The following is a 15,258-nucleotide window of genomic DNA, read 5'->3' as shown; positions in this document are numbered from 1 at the left end:
GGAACCCTCTTCAATGAAACATGTGTGATGCTTTCTGTGACCTGCCCATTCACAGTTAGCACGTGCCATGTACTACAACTGGCCACGTGCAGTGCCCAATCTGGTATTTTGAGAAATTGTTCCATTCTACAACACGTTTCATGCTATTTTAGAATATCTATGAGTAAATCGCAACCAATTAAATCTTTTTGAACCATTTTCTTAGTTATAATGTAGAAAACACAGCAGTGAATCTCAGCATTTCAAACTCTCACAGAAAGCATTGAACCAACCCTTCAATTATCTGTTTATCGATGACATTGTCTGATGGATAAATATAAGAACCTCCTTCCTGTCCTTCAAAATTGTAGACTGTACAAAACCATAATATTTATCCTGCACCTGAGAGGGTTGACAGAACCCCCAGATTAATTCCCCATCCAAAAGACGCATTTTTAGTCATTCAATACTCTCCCATTTTGGCTTTGGAGTGTCAGACTGGATTGTCTTGCTGTCTCTAGACATGTACACTCAACCCCCTGTTCCAGAGGCATGATTGCTTCTACTGAGCTAACACTCAGTGTCCTGAATATAGTTTTCTTGTAGTGGTAAGAGAATATTGCATTTATATTTCTGTTATGTTGAAATTTCAAACCTTTCAGTAGTCTATGTTTTGCATGTCTTTCAGACTGATCAGTCTCTGTTATGTAGCTATTTCCGTATATTCATCTCAGACAGTGTACCTGTCAGATGATCCTTCTGTCCTCATGTCTAACCAGTGCACAGGTAATTTTCCTTGTTATCTTTCACCAGTTGAATGTGCCAGTGCTTGTTAGCTATGCATTCCAAATCATTCAACAATAATTTTAATTGTAATTATCTACACAAGTGACCAAGGTTAATTTGTTTTATAAGTTGGTCAATTAGCATCTGTTGTTAGCTCAGGCATTTCACAGTGTAAACTCCGAAATCATCTGTTCAGGTTTGATACTGGCAATTCTCACTGAGGACTCCTCAACAGCATCACTTAAAGTAACTTAAAATATTATTTTTATAAATCATTTGTATTTTACAATATTACCTCTTTGTTCAAGTTGAATATTTTTTGATTGCACTTTTGCTCATCATTTGTATAAATGAGTTGGATGAGAATATAAGGGCTGGTTAGTAAGTTTGCCAAAAATTGGTGGTGTAGTGCACAGTGGAGTAGGTTCTCTAAGATTACAAAGAGATCTGGAGCAATTCGGTCAATGGGCTGAGGAGTGACAGATGGAGTTTAATTTGGCTAAATGCCAGATATTGCATTTTGATAAAACAAAAAAAGACAGGACTTATACACTTAAAAAGTAGGGCCTGGCTCGGTGTTGTAGAACAGACAGACCAAGGGATCCAAGTATTTAATTCTTTGAAATTTGCATCACAGGTAGACAGGGTGGTTAAGAAGGTGTTTAGCATGCTTGCCTTCATCACTCAGACCTTTTGAGTAAAGGAGTTGGGACATCATGTTGAGATTGTACAGGATATTGGTGAGGCCTCTTCTGGAATATTCTGTAAAGTTCTGGTCTTGTTGTTACAGGAAGGATATTATTAACCTGGAGAGGTGAACAAGATGTTGCTGGGAATGGAGGATTTGAGTTATGGGGAAAGGCTGGATTGTTTGGGAATTTTTCCACTGGAGCGTAGGACATTGAGGGATGACCTTATGGAGGGTTATATAATCATGAGGGGCACAGACAATGTGAATAGCAAAGATCTTTTTCCTAAGGTGGGGGTGTTCAAACATAGGGGACATATTTTTAATTTGAGAGGAGAAAGATTTAAAAAGGACATGAGGGGCGTTTTTTACATGGAGAGTGGTTTCAAGTCTATTTATAGCAACATCATTCACTGACACCTATACATGCCACTTCTTCTGTCACCACATGTTCTGATTGGCTGATAAAAGAAACAAAAAATTCTGACACCACATAAAGAGACTTTCAATAAAAATGCAGAAGGTCAATCAAAGTATATCAAAGCGCTTCGTCTGACAACTTTCCCTTGGGAAGCTGAAGGCAAAATCAAATTTTTAACGTGCGTTAAATTATTGAATTCACAATATCTGTTACAACTTGTCTGCAAAATGGTTTTGAGCAGCTTTATTTGCTTTGGGATATCCTGAAGTAATGTTGTTGCTAAATACAAAAGTTTCTTTCTCTATATTTGCTGCTATCTATCTGCTGGAAAGGCCACCGTAGTCTTACCAGACCATAACGCTGCTATCTATTCGAGAGAGGGGCAACTGATGATGGTTTAACCTGAAGGTCACAATACCTCAAGCAAGGGAGAGGTCGAGGATGAGAGTCCATTGTAGTAATCTCAGCCAGTGTAGAAAGTGAATCTGCACTGTTGACATCACTGTATGAAAGCCAGTCCAAAACATCTCAACCTCCAGATGCTGCCTGGCTTGCTGTGTTGTTCCAGCCTCTTGCTTGTCTATTTTGGATTCCAGCATCTGCAGTTCTTTTGTCTTTCACCTGAGCTAACCATCCCCATATTTACCTGTCTGTCTCTCTGTCTGTCTATCGATCTATCTGTGTCCACCTACCTGTCCATCTGCCTGTCGATCTGCCTGCCTCTCTATCTGTCTGTCTGTCTATCTCTCTCTGTCTCTCTATCTAAATGTCTACCTGCCTGTCTATCTGTCTATCTATCTATCTATCTATTTGTGTCGGTCTGTCTACCTGTCTATCTGTCTGTCTATCTGTTTGTCGATCTGTCTGTCTATCTGTCTGTCTGCCTGCCTGTCTATCTGTCTGTCTCTGTCTCTCTGTCTGTCTATCTGGCTGGCTGTCTATTTATCTGCATCTATCTATCTATCTATCTGTCTGTCTGTCCATCTATCTGTGCCCATCTGTCTGTCTACCAGACTGTCTGTCTGTCTGACTGTGTCTGCATCTATCTGTCTCTCTATCATTCTGTCCATCTGTCTATCTGTCTATCTCCCTGTCTGTTCCTCTATCCAACTATCTGTCTATCTGTCTGTCTGTCTATCTGCCTCTATCTGACTATCTGTCTATCTGTCTCTATATGTCTGTCTGTCTATCTGCCTCTATCTGACTATCGGTCTATCTGTCTGTCTGTCTCTCTATCTGACTATCTGTCTCTCTGTCTCTATATGTCTGTCTGTCTATCTGCCTCTATCTGACTATCTGTCTATCTGTCTGTCTGTCTCTCTATCTGACTATCTGTCTCTCTGTCTCTATATGTCTGTCTGTCTATCTGCGTCTCTATCTGAGTATTTGTCTATCTGTCTGTCTGTCTATCTGTCTATCTATCTACCTGTGTGCGTCTGTTTGTCTATCAGAATGTCTGCGTGTGCCTCTCTGTCTGTTTCTCTATCTGACTATCTCTCTATCTGTTTATCTATGTTTGTCTGACTGTCTGTCTATCTGTCTCTCTGTCTGTCTATCTGTCATCTATCTGTCTGTCTGTCTCTCTATTTGACTATCTGTCTGTCTCTCTGTCTATTTGTTTGTCTATCTGTCTCTTTAACTGTTTGTCTATCTCTCTATCTGACTATCTGTCTATCTGTCTCTCTATCTGAATAGCTACGAGCTAGTGAGGGCAGGAATAGGAGGATAGAGCAGATGAATGCATGGCTGAGGAGCTGGTGTATGGGAGAAGGATTCATATTTTTGGATCATTGGAATCTCTTTTGGGGTAGAAGTGACCTGTACAAGAATGGCAGATTGCACCTAAATTGGAAGGGGACTAATATATTGGCAGGGAAATTTGCTAGAACTGTTTGGGAGGATTTGAACTAGAAAGGTGGGGGATGGGACCCAGGGAGATAGTGAGATGGATACAGCTGAGAACAGAAGTGAGTCAAACAGTCAGGGCAGACAGGGACAAGGTAGGACTAATAAATTAAACTGCACTTATTTCAATGCAAGGGGCCTAACTGGAACATAGAACATAGAAGAATACAGCGCAGTACAGGCCCTTTGGCCCTCGATGTTGCGCCGATCCAAGCCCACCTAACCACACTAGCCCACTATCCTCCATATGCCTATCCAATGCCCGCTTAAATGCCCATAATGAGGCAGAGTCCACCACTGCTAATGGCAGGGCATTCCATGAACTCACGACTCGCTGAGTAAAGAACCTACCCCTAACATCTGTCCTATACCTACCACCCCTTAATTTAAAGTTATGCCCCCTCGTAATAGCTGACTCCATACGTGGAAAAAGGTTCTCATGGTCAACCCTATCTAAACCCCTAATCATCTTGTACACCTCTATCAAGTCACCCCTAAACCTTCTTTTCTCCAATGAAAACAACCCCAAGTGCCTCAGCCTTTCCTCATACGATCTTCCTACCATACCAGGCAACATCCTGGTAAACCTCCTCTGCACCCGTTCCAGTACCTCCACATCCTTCCTATAGTATGGCGACCAAAACTGCACACAATACTCCAGATGCGGCCGCACCAGAGTCTTATACAACTGCAACATGACCTCAGGACTCCGGAACTCAATTCCTCTACCAATAAAAGCCAGTACGCCATATGCCTTCTTCACCGCACTATTTACCTCGGTGAAAAGGCAGATGAACTCAGGGCATGGTCAGGAAAATGGGACTGGGATATCATAGCAATTACAGAAACATGGCTCAGGGATGGGCAGGACTGGCAGCTTAATGTTTCAGGATACAAATGCTACAGCAAGGATAGAAAGGGAGGCAAGAGAGGAGGGGGAGTTCACGTTTTCGATAAGGGATAGCATTACAGCTGTGCTGAGGGAGGGTATTCCCGGAAATATATCCAGAGAAATTATTTGGGAGGAACTGAGAAATTAGAAAGGGATGATCACCTTATTGGGATTGTATTATAGACCCCCTAATAGTCAGAGAGAAATTGAGAAACAAATTTGTAAGGAGATCTCAGCTATCTGTAAGAATAATAGGGTAGTTATAATAGGGGATTTTAACTTTTCAAACATTGACTGGGACTGCCATAGTGTTAAAGGTTTAAATGGAGAGGAATTTCTTAAGTGTATACAAGACAATTTTCTGATTCAGTATGTGCATGTACCTACTAGAGAAGGTGCAAAACTTGACCTACTCTTGGGAAATAAGGCAGGACAGGTGACTGAGGTGTCAGTGGGGGAGCACTTTGTGGCCAGCGACCATAATTCTATTCATTTTCAAATAGTGATGGAAAAGGATAGACCAGATCTAAAAGTTGAAGCTCTAAACTGGAGAAAGGCCAATTTTGACGGTATTAGGCAAGAACATTCGAAAGCTGATTGGAGGCAGATGTTCGCAGGTAAAGGGACGGCTAGAAAATGGGAAGCTTTCAGAAATGAGATAACAAGAATCCAGAGAAGGTATATTCCTGTCAGGGTGAAAGGGAAGGCTGGTAGGTATAGTGAATGCTGGATGACTAAAGAAATTGAGGGTTTGGTTAAGAAAAAGAAGGAAGCATATGTCAGATAGATTGAGTGAATCCTTAGAAGAGTATAAAGGAAGTAGGAGTATACTTAAGAGGGAAATCATGTCTCACAAACTTGATTCAGTTTTTTGAAGAAGTAACAAAGAGGATTGATGAGGGCAGAGCAGTAGATGTGATCTATATGGACTTCAGTAACGCGTTCGACAAAGTTCCCCATGGGAGACTAATTAGCAAGGTTAGATTAGATTCGATTAGATTACTTACAGTGTGAAAACAGGCCCTTTGGCCCAACAAGTCCACACCGACCCGCCGAAGCGCAACCCACCCATACCCAGACATTTACTCCTTACCTAATACTACGGGCAATTTAGCATGGCCAATTCACCTAACCTGCACATCTTTGGACTGTGGGAGGAAACCGGAGCACCCGGAGGAAACCCACGCAGACACGGGGAGAATGTGCAAACTCCACACAGTCAGTCGCCTGAGTCGGGAATTGAACCCGGGCCTCTGGCGCTGTGAGGCAGCAGAGCTAACCACTGTGCCACCGTGCCGCCCACAGGGAGAACTAGCCTTTTGGATGCAGAACTGGATCGCAGGTAGAAGACAGAGGGTGGTGGTGGAGGGTTGTTTTTCAGACTGGAGGCCTGTGACCAGTGGAGTGCCACAAGGATCGGTGCTGGGTCCTCTACTTTTTGTCATTTACATAAATGATTTGGATGTGAGCATAAGAGGTACAGTTGGTAAGTTTGCAAATGACACCGAAATTGGAGGTGTAGTGGACAGCGAAGAGGGTTACCTCAGATTACAACAGGATCTGGACCAGATGGGCAAATGGGCTGAGAAGTGGTTGATGGAGTTTAATTTAGATAAATGCGAGGTGCTGCATTTTGGGAAAGCAAATCTCAGCTGGACTTGTACACTTAATGGTAAGGTCCGAGGGAGTGTTGCTGAACAAAGAGACCTTGGAGTGCACATTCATAGCTCCTTGAAAGTGGAGTCGCAGGTAGATAGGATAGTGAAGAAGGCGTTTGGTATGCTTTCCTTTATTGGTCAGAGTATTGAGTACAGGAGTTGGGAGGTCATGTTGCAGCTGTACAGGACATTGGTTAGGCCACTGTTGGAATATTGCATGCAATTCTGGTCTCCTTCCTATTGGAAAGATGCTGTGAAATTTGAAAAGGTTCAGAAAAGATTTACAAGGATGTTGCCAGGGTTGGAGGATTTGAGCTACAGGGAGAGGCTGAACAGGCTGGGGCTGTTTTCCCTGGAGCGTTGGAGGTTGAGGGGTGACCTTATAGAGGTTTACAAAATTATGAGGTGCATGGATTGGATAAATGGACAAAGTCTTTTCCCTGGGGTCGGGGAGTCCAGAACTAGAGGGCATAGGTTTAGAGTGAGAGGGGAAAGATATAAAAGAGACCTAAGGGGCAACGTTTTCATGCAGAGCATGGTACGTGTATGGAATGAGCTGCCAGAGGATGTGGTGGAGGCTGGTACAATTGCAACATTTAAGAGACATTTCGATGGGTATATGAATAGGACGGGTTTGGAGGATTATGGGCTGGGTGCTGGCAGGTGGGACTAGATTGGGTTGGGATATCTGGTCGGCATGGATGGGTTGGACCAAAGGGTCTGTTTCCATGCTGTACATCTCTATGACTCTCTGTCTGTCTATATATCTGTCTGTCTGTTTGTCTATCTATTTGCCCGTCTTTCTACCTGTCTGTCTGTATGTCTATCTGTCTATTTGTCTGTCTATTTGTCTGTCTATTTGTCTGTCTGTCTATCTGTCTGTCTATCTGTCTGTCTATTTGCCTGTCTATTTGTCTATCTGTCTGTTTGACTGTCTATCTGTCTATCTATCTGTCCCTCTATGTAGCTGTTTGTCTTTCTATCTGTCTGTCTGTCTATATATCTGTCTGTCTGTTTGTCAGTCTGTCTATCTGTCTGTCAGTCTATTTATCTGCCTGTCTCAATGTCTATCTGTCTGTCTATCTGTCTATTTGTCTATCTATATGTCTGTCTATCTGTCTGTTTGAGTATCTGTCCATCTGGCTATCAGTTTGTTTGACTGTCTATCTGTCTGTATATTTGTCTATTTGTCCGCCTGTCTATCTGTCTGTTTGACTGTCTATCTGTCTGACTGTCTATCTGTCTATTTGTCTGTCTGTCTGTCTGGCTATCTGTCTATCTGTCTGCCTATCTGTCTGTCCCTCTGTCATAAAACATAGAACTTAGAACAATACATTGCAGAACAGGACATTCGGCCCTCGATGTTGCATTGACTCGTGAACTAATCTAAGCCCATCACCCTACACTATCCCCTCATCATCCATGTGCTTATCTAAGGATTGTTTGAATCTCCCTAATGTGGCTGAGTTGACTACATTGGCAGGCAGGGCATTCCACACCCTTACCACTCTCTGAGTGAAGAACCTGCCTCTGATATCTGTATTAAATCTATCACCCCTCAATTTGTAGTTGTGCCCCCTCGTACATGCTGACATCATCATCCTCGGAAAAAGACTTTCACTATCTACCCTATCTAATCCTCTGATCATCTTGTATGTCTCTATCAAATCCCCTCTTAGCCTTCTTCTTTCCAGTGAGAACAGACCCAGGTCTCTCAGCCTTTCTTCATAAGACCTTCCCTCCAGACTAGGCAACATCCTGGTAAATCTCCTCTGTACCTTTTCCAAAGCTTCCACATCCTTCCTGTAATGGCGCGACCAGAACTGTACACATTATTCCAATTGCGGCCGCACTAACGTTTTGTATATTTGCAGCATGACATTATGGCTTCAGAACCCAATTCCTCTACCAATAAAACCTAACACAACGTATGCCTCATTAACAGAACTATCAACCTGGGTGACAACTTTCAGGGATCTGTGTACATGGACTCCAAGATTCCTCTGCACATCCACACTACCAAGATTCTTTCCATTGACCAGTATTCTGCCTTCCTGTTGTTTTTCCCAAAGTGAATCACCTCACATTTATCTACATTAAACTCCGTTTGCCATCTCTCAGCCCAGTTCTGCAGTTCATCCAAGTCCCCCTCCCAACCTGCAATATTCTTCCACACCGTCCACTATTCCACCAACTTTAGTGTCATCTGCAAACTTACTAACCCATCCACCTGTGCCTGCGTCCAAGTCAGTTCTAAAAATGACAAACAGCAGTGGTCCCAAAACAGATCCTTGTGGCACACCACTGGTAACCGGACTCCAGGCTGAATAGTTTCCATCAACCACCACTCACTGCCTTCTTACAGAAAGCCAGTTTCTAATCCAAACTGCTAAATCACCCTTAATCCCATGCCTCTGCATTTTCTCCCAACAACCTACCGTGTGGAACCTTATCAAATGCTCTACTGAAGTCCATGAACACCTAGTCAATTGCCCTACCCTCATCCACATGCTTGGTCACCTTCTCAAAAAACTCACTGAGGTTTGTGTGACATGACCTGCCCTTGACGAAACCATTTTGACTATCTGAAATCAAATTGTTGCTAACTAGATGATTATAAATTCTATCTCTTATAATCCTTTCCAGAACCTTTCCTACAACAGAAGTAAGGCTCACTGGTCTATAATTACCTGGGTCATCTCTACTGCCCTTCTTGAACAAGGGCACAATATTTTCAATCCTCCAATCCTGTGGTACTAAAACTGTAGACAATCACGACACAAAAATCAAAGCCAAAGGCTCCAACACCTCCTCCCTCACTTCCCAGAGAATCCTCAGATAATTCCCATCCGGCCCAGGGGACTTGTCCACTTTCACTCCTTCTAGAATTGATAACACCTGTTTGTAAGTAACCTCAATCCTTTCTAGTCTAATATCTCGTATCTCATTCTTCTCCTCTACAATATTCTCCTTTTCCTGAGTGAAAATAGATGAGAAATATTCTCTTAGCATGTCTCTGATCTCCACAGGATCCACACAAAACTTCCCACTTCTGTCTTTGACTGGCCCTATTCCTACCCTATTCATCCTTTTATTCCTCACATACCTATAGAAAACTTTAGAGTTCTCCTTTATTCTAACTGCTAAAGACAGCTAATGTCCTCTCTTTGCTATTCTTAACGCTGTCTATAAATCCTTCCTAGCTAATCTGTAATTCTCCATCGCCTCATCTGAACCATCTCATCTCATCATCACATACGCCTCCTTCTTCTGCTAAACAAGAGATGCAATTTCTGTAGCAAACCATGGTTCCCTTACCTTATTGCTTCCTCCCTGCCTGACAGGGACATACCTATCAAGGACATGAAATGTCTCTTCCTTTCAACCCTTGCCCTTCCCCCATCGATAACTCTTGCCCTATGGCATGTACCTATCCCTTTCCATCATTCAAGTAAACATAACCGAATTATGGTCATTCTCTCCAAACTGCTCACTACAAACACCTGGCCTGGTTCATTACCAAACACCAGATCCAGTGTGGCCCCCCATCTTGTTGGCCCTTTGACATACAGTGTCAGGAAACCCTCCTGCACACATTGGATTAAAAACTGATCCATCCGGCATACTAGAGCATTTCCAGTCAATGTTGGGGAAGTTAAAGTCCCCCATAATGACCACCCTGCTCCTTTCACTCTTATCCAGAATCATTTTGCTGATCCTCTCCTCCACATCTGTAGAACTCTGCAGAGGCCTATAAAAAAACTCCCAGCAGTGTGACCTCTCCGCTCCTGTTTCTAACCTCAGCCCATACCATCTCAGCAGACAAGTCCTCATCAAAGGTCCTTTCAGCCATCGTTATACTGTCCTTGACAAACAAAGTCACACCTCCCCCTCTTTTACTGCCTTCCCTGTTCTTAATGAAAGATCTAAACCCTGGAACCTGCAATATCCATTCCTCACCCTGCTGTATCCATGTCTCTGAAATGGCCACAACATCGAAGACCCAGTTACCTATCTATGCGACAAGCTCACCTACCTTATTGCAGATACACCTGGCGTTGAAGTAGACACACTTCAAACCAGCTTGCTGTCTGCCAGCACATTCCTGTGACCGTGAAATCCTGTCCCTGTCCTCCCTACTCTCATCCTCCTGTGCACTGGAACTATACCTCAGGTTCTCATCCCCTGCTGAGCTAGTTTAAACCCTCCCGAATAGCACGAGCAAATTTCCCACCCAGGATATTAGTAGCCCTCTGGTTCAAGTGAAGATCGTCCTGTTTATAGAGGTCCCACATTCCCCAGAATGAGCCCCAATTATCCTTGTACCTGAAATCCTCCCTCCTGCACGAATCCTGCAGCCACATGTTCAGCTGATATCTCTCCCTATTCCTTGCCTCGCTATCACGTGGTACGGGTAACAAACCAGGAATAACAAAGAATCTGGGGTAATCCAAGATGGAGGATGGGAAAAATTTCTAGCTGTAACAATTGCTCCTTGTTTGAGGTATTTTAGATGCTGGAGGTGATTTTCTTGAATTCCAGGAGCAGCAATTACTGTTTTATATGCTGTTGCATTGTTTTGGAACTTTGGGAAAAACAGCAGTTTTAAAAGGGAGAAGAGCAGACAAAGGAAGCATATGGTGAGGACAGTGCAGGAGAGAGAGAAAGAAACCCACATTGCTAACTGACAGAGTTAGCAGTTACTGCTTTTGCTGTGGAATTCATGAATCACTGGACACTGGAGTGCGTCTGGGAAAATTGAAAAACAGTGAAATTCGCAACTAGATTAGATTACTTACAGTGTGGAAACAGGCCCTTCGGCCCAACAAGTCCACACTGACCCACTCCCCTACACCTAACACTACGGGCAATTTAGAATGGCCAATTCACCTAACCTGCACATTTTTGGATTGTGGGAGAAAACCGGAGCAAACCACACAGACACAGGGAGAATGTGCAAACTCCATACAGAGAGTCGCCTGAGGCAGGAATTGAACCCGGGTCTCTGGTGCTGTAAGGTAGCAGTGCTAACCACCATGCCACCCACTTGGAGGAGCCTGTTTGGAGAGGTCACAGCACAGAAACAGATAAGTGGATGTTTTAAGTGTGGTCTTAAAATAAGTCTGCAGTAGTGAATAGAGTGGGTTCTTTCTTAATTATATGTTTAATTGAGCTACGTCTCTTGATTAAACTTAAAAAAAAAGCCATAAGTATTAATTTAACCTGGAGCAGTCTTTTGTAGAGGAATAAAACGGTGTTAATTTCTGGGTCTGTAGATTGGAAAAGAGCAAAAATAGCCTTTAGTAGAGTGATTTGCTCTTCTTGTTGGATGTGAGAGTTTTGGGAGAATTTACGGGTTACTGAGGATTACATCTGCAATAAACACTGTTGGTTGCGAATCCTATCAAATTGAATGGATCGGTTGGAGTGGCAGTTAGAAGCAATGAGGAATTTACACAAGTAAGGAGGTGTGATGGATGGCAGTTACAGGAAGGGGGGCAAGTCTCAGATACAGTCACACAGATGAGTTAACTTCAGGAAAGGTAAGAGAGATAGGCAGGTAGTGCAGGAGTCTTCTGTGGCTATCCCCATTTCAAACAAGTATACTGTTTTGGAAAATGTAGGGGGTGATGGATTCTCCCTGGGGGAACGTAGCATGAACAGCCAGGTTTCTGGTATTAAGACTGACCATAATGTAATGAGAGGTATGTTGGGTTCCAAGTGATCAATTGTCTTAGGGGACTCTCTAGTCCGAGGTACAGACAAACGTTTCTATGGCCAGCAGCGAAAAATCAGAATGGTGTGTTGCTGCCCTGGTGCCAGGATCAAGGATGTCTCAGAGAGGGTGCAGAATGTTCTCACGGGGGAGAGGGGCCAGGAAGAGGTCATTGTCCACATTGAAACCAACGATATAGGAAGGGAAAAGGTTGAGATTCTGAAGTGAGATTACAGAGAGTTAGGCAGGAATTTAAAAAAGTGGTTCTCAAACGTTGTAATATCTGGATTACTCCCAGTGCTATGAGCTAGTGAGGGCAGGAATAGGAGGATAGAGCAGATGAATGCATGGCTGAGGAGCTGAAGTATGGGAGAAGTATTCACATTTTTGGATCATTGGAAGCTATTTTGTGGTAGAAGTGACCTGTACAAGAAGGACGGATTGCATCTAAATTGGAAGGGGACTAATATACTGGCAGGGAAATTTCCTAAAGCTGCTTGTGATGATTTAAACTAGCAAGGTGGGGGATAGGACTCAGGGAGATAGACAGGAAAGATTTCAATCTGAGACTGGTACAGTTGCGAACAAAGGTAAGTCAAACAGTCAGGGCAGGCAGGGACAAAGCAGAGAACAAGGTAGGACTGATAAATTAAACTGCATTTATTTCAATGCAAGAGGCCTAACAGAGAAGGCAGATGAACTCAGGGCATGGTCAGGAACATGGGACTGGGATATCATAGCAGTTACAGAAACATGGCTCAGGGATGGACAGGACTGGCAGCTTAATGTTCCAGGTTACAAATGTTACAGGAAGGATAGAAAGGGAGGCAAGAGAGGAGGGGGAGTGGCGTTTTTGATAAGGGATAGCATTACAGCTGTACTGAGGGAGGATATTCCTGGAAATACATCCAGGAAAGTTATTTGGGTGGAACTGAGAAATAAGAAAGGGATGATCACCTTATTGGGACTGTATTATAGACCCCCTAATAGTCAGAGGGAAATTGAGAAACAAACTTGTAAGGAGATCTCAGCTATCTGTAAAAATAATATAGTGGTTATGGTAGGGGATTTAAATTTTCCAAACATAGACTTAGACTGCCACAGTGTTAAGGGGTTAGATGGAGAGGAATTTGTTAAGTATGTACAAGACAATTTTCTGATTCAGTATGTGGATGTACCTACTAGAGAAGGTGCAAAACTTGTCCTACTCTTGGGAAATAAGGCAGGGCAGGTGACTGAGGTGTCAGTGGGAGAGCACTTTGTGGCTTAATTCTATTCGTTTTCAAATAGTGATGGAAAAGGATACGCCAGGTCTAAAAATTGAAATTCTAAATTGGAAGAACACTAACTTTGACGGTATAACACAAGAACTTTCAAAAGCTGGGTGCAATGTTCGCAGGTAAAGGGACGGCTGGAAAATGGGAAGCATTCAGAAATGAGATAATGAGAGTCGAGAGACAGTATTTTCCTGTTAGGGTGAAAGGAAAGGCTGGTAGGTGCAGGGAATGCTGGATGACTAAAAAAATTGAGGTTTTGGTTAAGAAAAAGAAGGAAGCATATGCCCAGTATGGACAGGATAATCGAGTGAATCCTGAGAAGAGGATAAAAGCAATAGGAGTATACTTAAGAGGGAAATAAGGAGGGCAAAACGGGGACATGGGATAGCGTTGGCAAATTAAGTTAAGGAGAATCCAATGGGTTTTTACAAATACATTAAGGACAAAAGGATAATTAGGGAGAGAATAGGGCCCCTCAAAGATCAGCAAGGCGGCCTTTGTGTGGAGCCACAAGAGATGGGGGAAATACTAAATGAGTATTTTACATCAATATTTACTGTGGAAAAGGACATGGAAGATATAGAATGTAGGGAAACAGATGGTGACATCTTGAAAAATGTCCATATTACAGAGAAGGAAGTGCTAGATGTCTTGAAACACATAAAAGTGGATAAATCCACAGGACCTGATCAAATGTACCCTAGAACTCTGTGGGATGCTAGGGAAGTGATTGCTGGGCCTCTTGCTGAGATATTTGTATCATTGATAGTCACAGGTGAGGTGTCAGAAGACTGGAGATTGGCAAATGTGGTGCCACTGTTTAAGAAAGGTGGTAAGGACAAGCCAGGGAACTATAGACCAGTGAGCCTGATGTCGGTGGTGGACAAGTTGTTGGGGGGAATCCTGAGGGACACGATGTACATGTATTTGGAAAGGCAAGGACTAATTAGGGATAGTCAACATGGCTTTGTGCGTGGGAAATCATATCTCACAAACTTGATTGAGTGTTTTGAGGAAGTAACAAAGAGGATTGATGAGGGCAGAACGGTGGACGTGATCTGTATGGATTTCAGTAAGGCATTCGACAAGGTTCCCCATGGGAGACTGATTTGCAAGGTTAGATCTCTTGGAATACAGAGGGAATTAGCCATTTGGAAACAGAACTGGCCCAAAGGCAGAAGACAGAGAGTGGTGGTGGAGGGTTGTTTTTCAGACTGGAGGCCTGTGACCAGTGGTGTGCCACAAGGATCTGTGCTGGGGCCAATACTTTTCATCATTTATATTACCGATCTGGATGTGAGCATAAAAGGTATAGTTAGTAAATTTGCAGATGACAAAAAAAATTGCAGTTGTAGTGGACAGCGAAGAAGGTTACATCAGATTACAACTGGATCTTGATCAGATGGGCAAGTGGGCTGAGAAGTGGCAGATGGAGTTTAATTTATATAAATGCGAGGTGCTGCATTTTGGGAAAGCAAATCTTAGCAGGACTTATACACTTAATGGTAAGGTCCTCGGGAGTGTTGCTCAACAAAGAGACCTTGGTGTACAAGTTCATAGCTTCTTAAAAGTGGAGTCACAGGTAGATAGGATGGTGAGGAACGCGTTTGGTATGCTTTCTTTTATTGATTAGAGTATTGAGGTCATGTTGCAGCTGTACAGGACATTGGTTAGGCCACTGTTGGAATATTGCATGCAATTCTGGTCTCCTTCCTATTGGAAAGATGTTGTGAAACTTGAAAGGGTTCAGGAAGGATTTACAAGGATGTTGCCAGGGTTGGAGGATCTGAGCTACAGGGAGAGGCTGAACAGGCTGGGGCTGTTTTCCCTGGAGCGTCGGAGGCTGAGGGGTGACCTTATAGAGGTTTACAAAATTATGAGGGGCATGGATAGGGTAAATAGGCTAAGTCTTTTCCCTGGGGTGGGGGAGTCCAGA

General features: G+C 43.2%; 1 protein-coding gene across 6 annotated transcripts in view; it reads left to right on the top strand.

Moving 5' to 3' along the window:
- Positions 1-15,258, top strand: part of LOC122557524 (uncharacterized) — a 58,300-nt gene that overhangs the window by 23,971 nt on the left and 19,071 nt on the right. The window contains exon 2 of one of the 6 annotated variants that reach the window (XR_015758563.1): positions 668-765. The exons of the other annotated variants lie outside the window; for them this stretch is intronic. The gene's annotated coding sequence lies outside the window, so the exon portion shown is untranslated. The remainder of the gene's footprint in view (positions 1-667; positions 766-15,258) is intronic. 6 annotated transcript variants of the gene reach the window in all.

This window comes from Chiloscyllium plagiosum, unplaced genomic scaffold (assembly GCF_037043375.1).
Source record: "Chiloscyllium plagiosum isolate Xiang-an unplaced genomic scaffold, Cpla_swu_hap1 HiC_scaffold_11, whole genome shotgun sequence".
Taxonomy (NCBI): domain Eukaryota; kingdom Metazoa; phylum Chordata; class Chondrichthyes; order Orectolobiformes; family Hemiscylliidae; genus Chiloscyllium; species Chiloscyllium plagiosum.
This window is presented reverse-complemented; position numbering and strand designations above follow the sequence as displayed.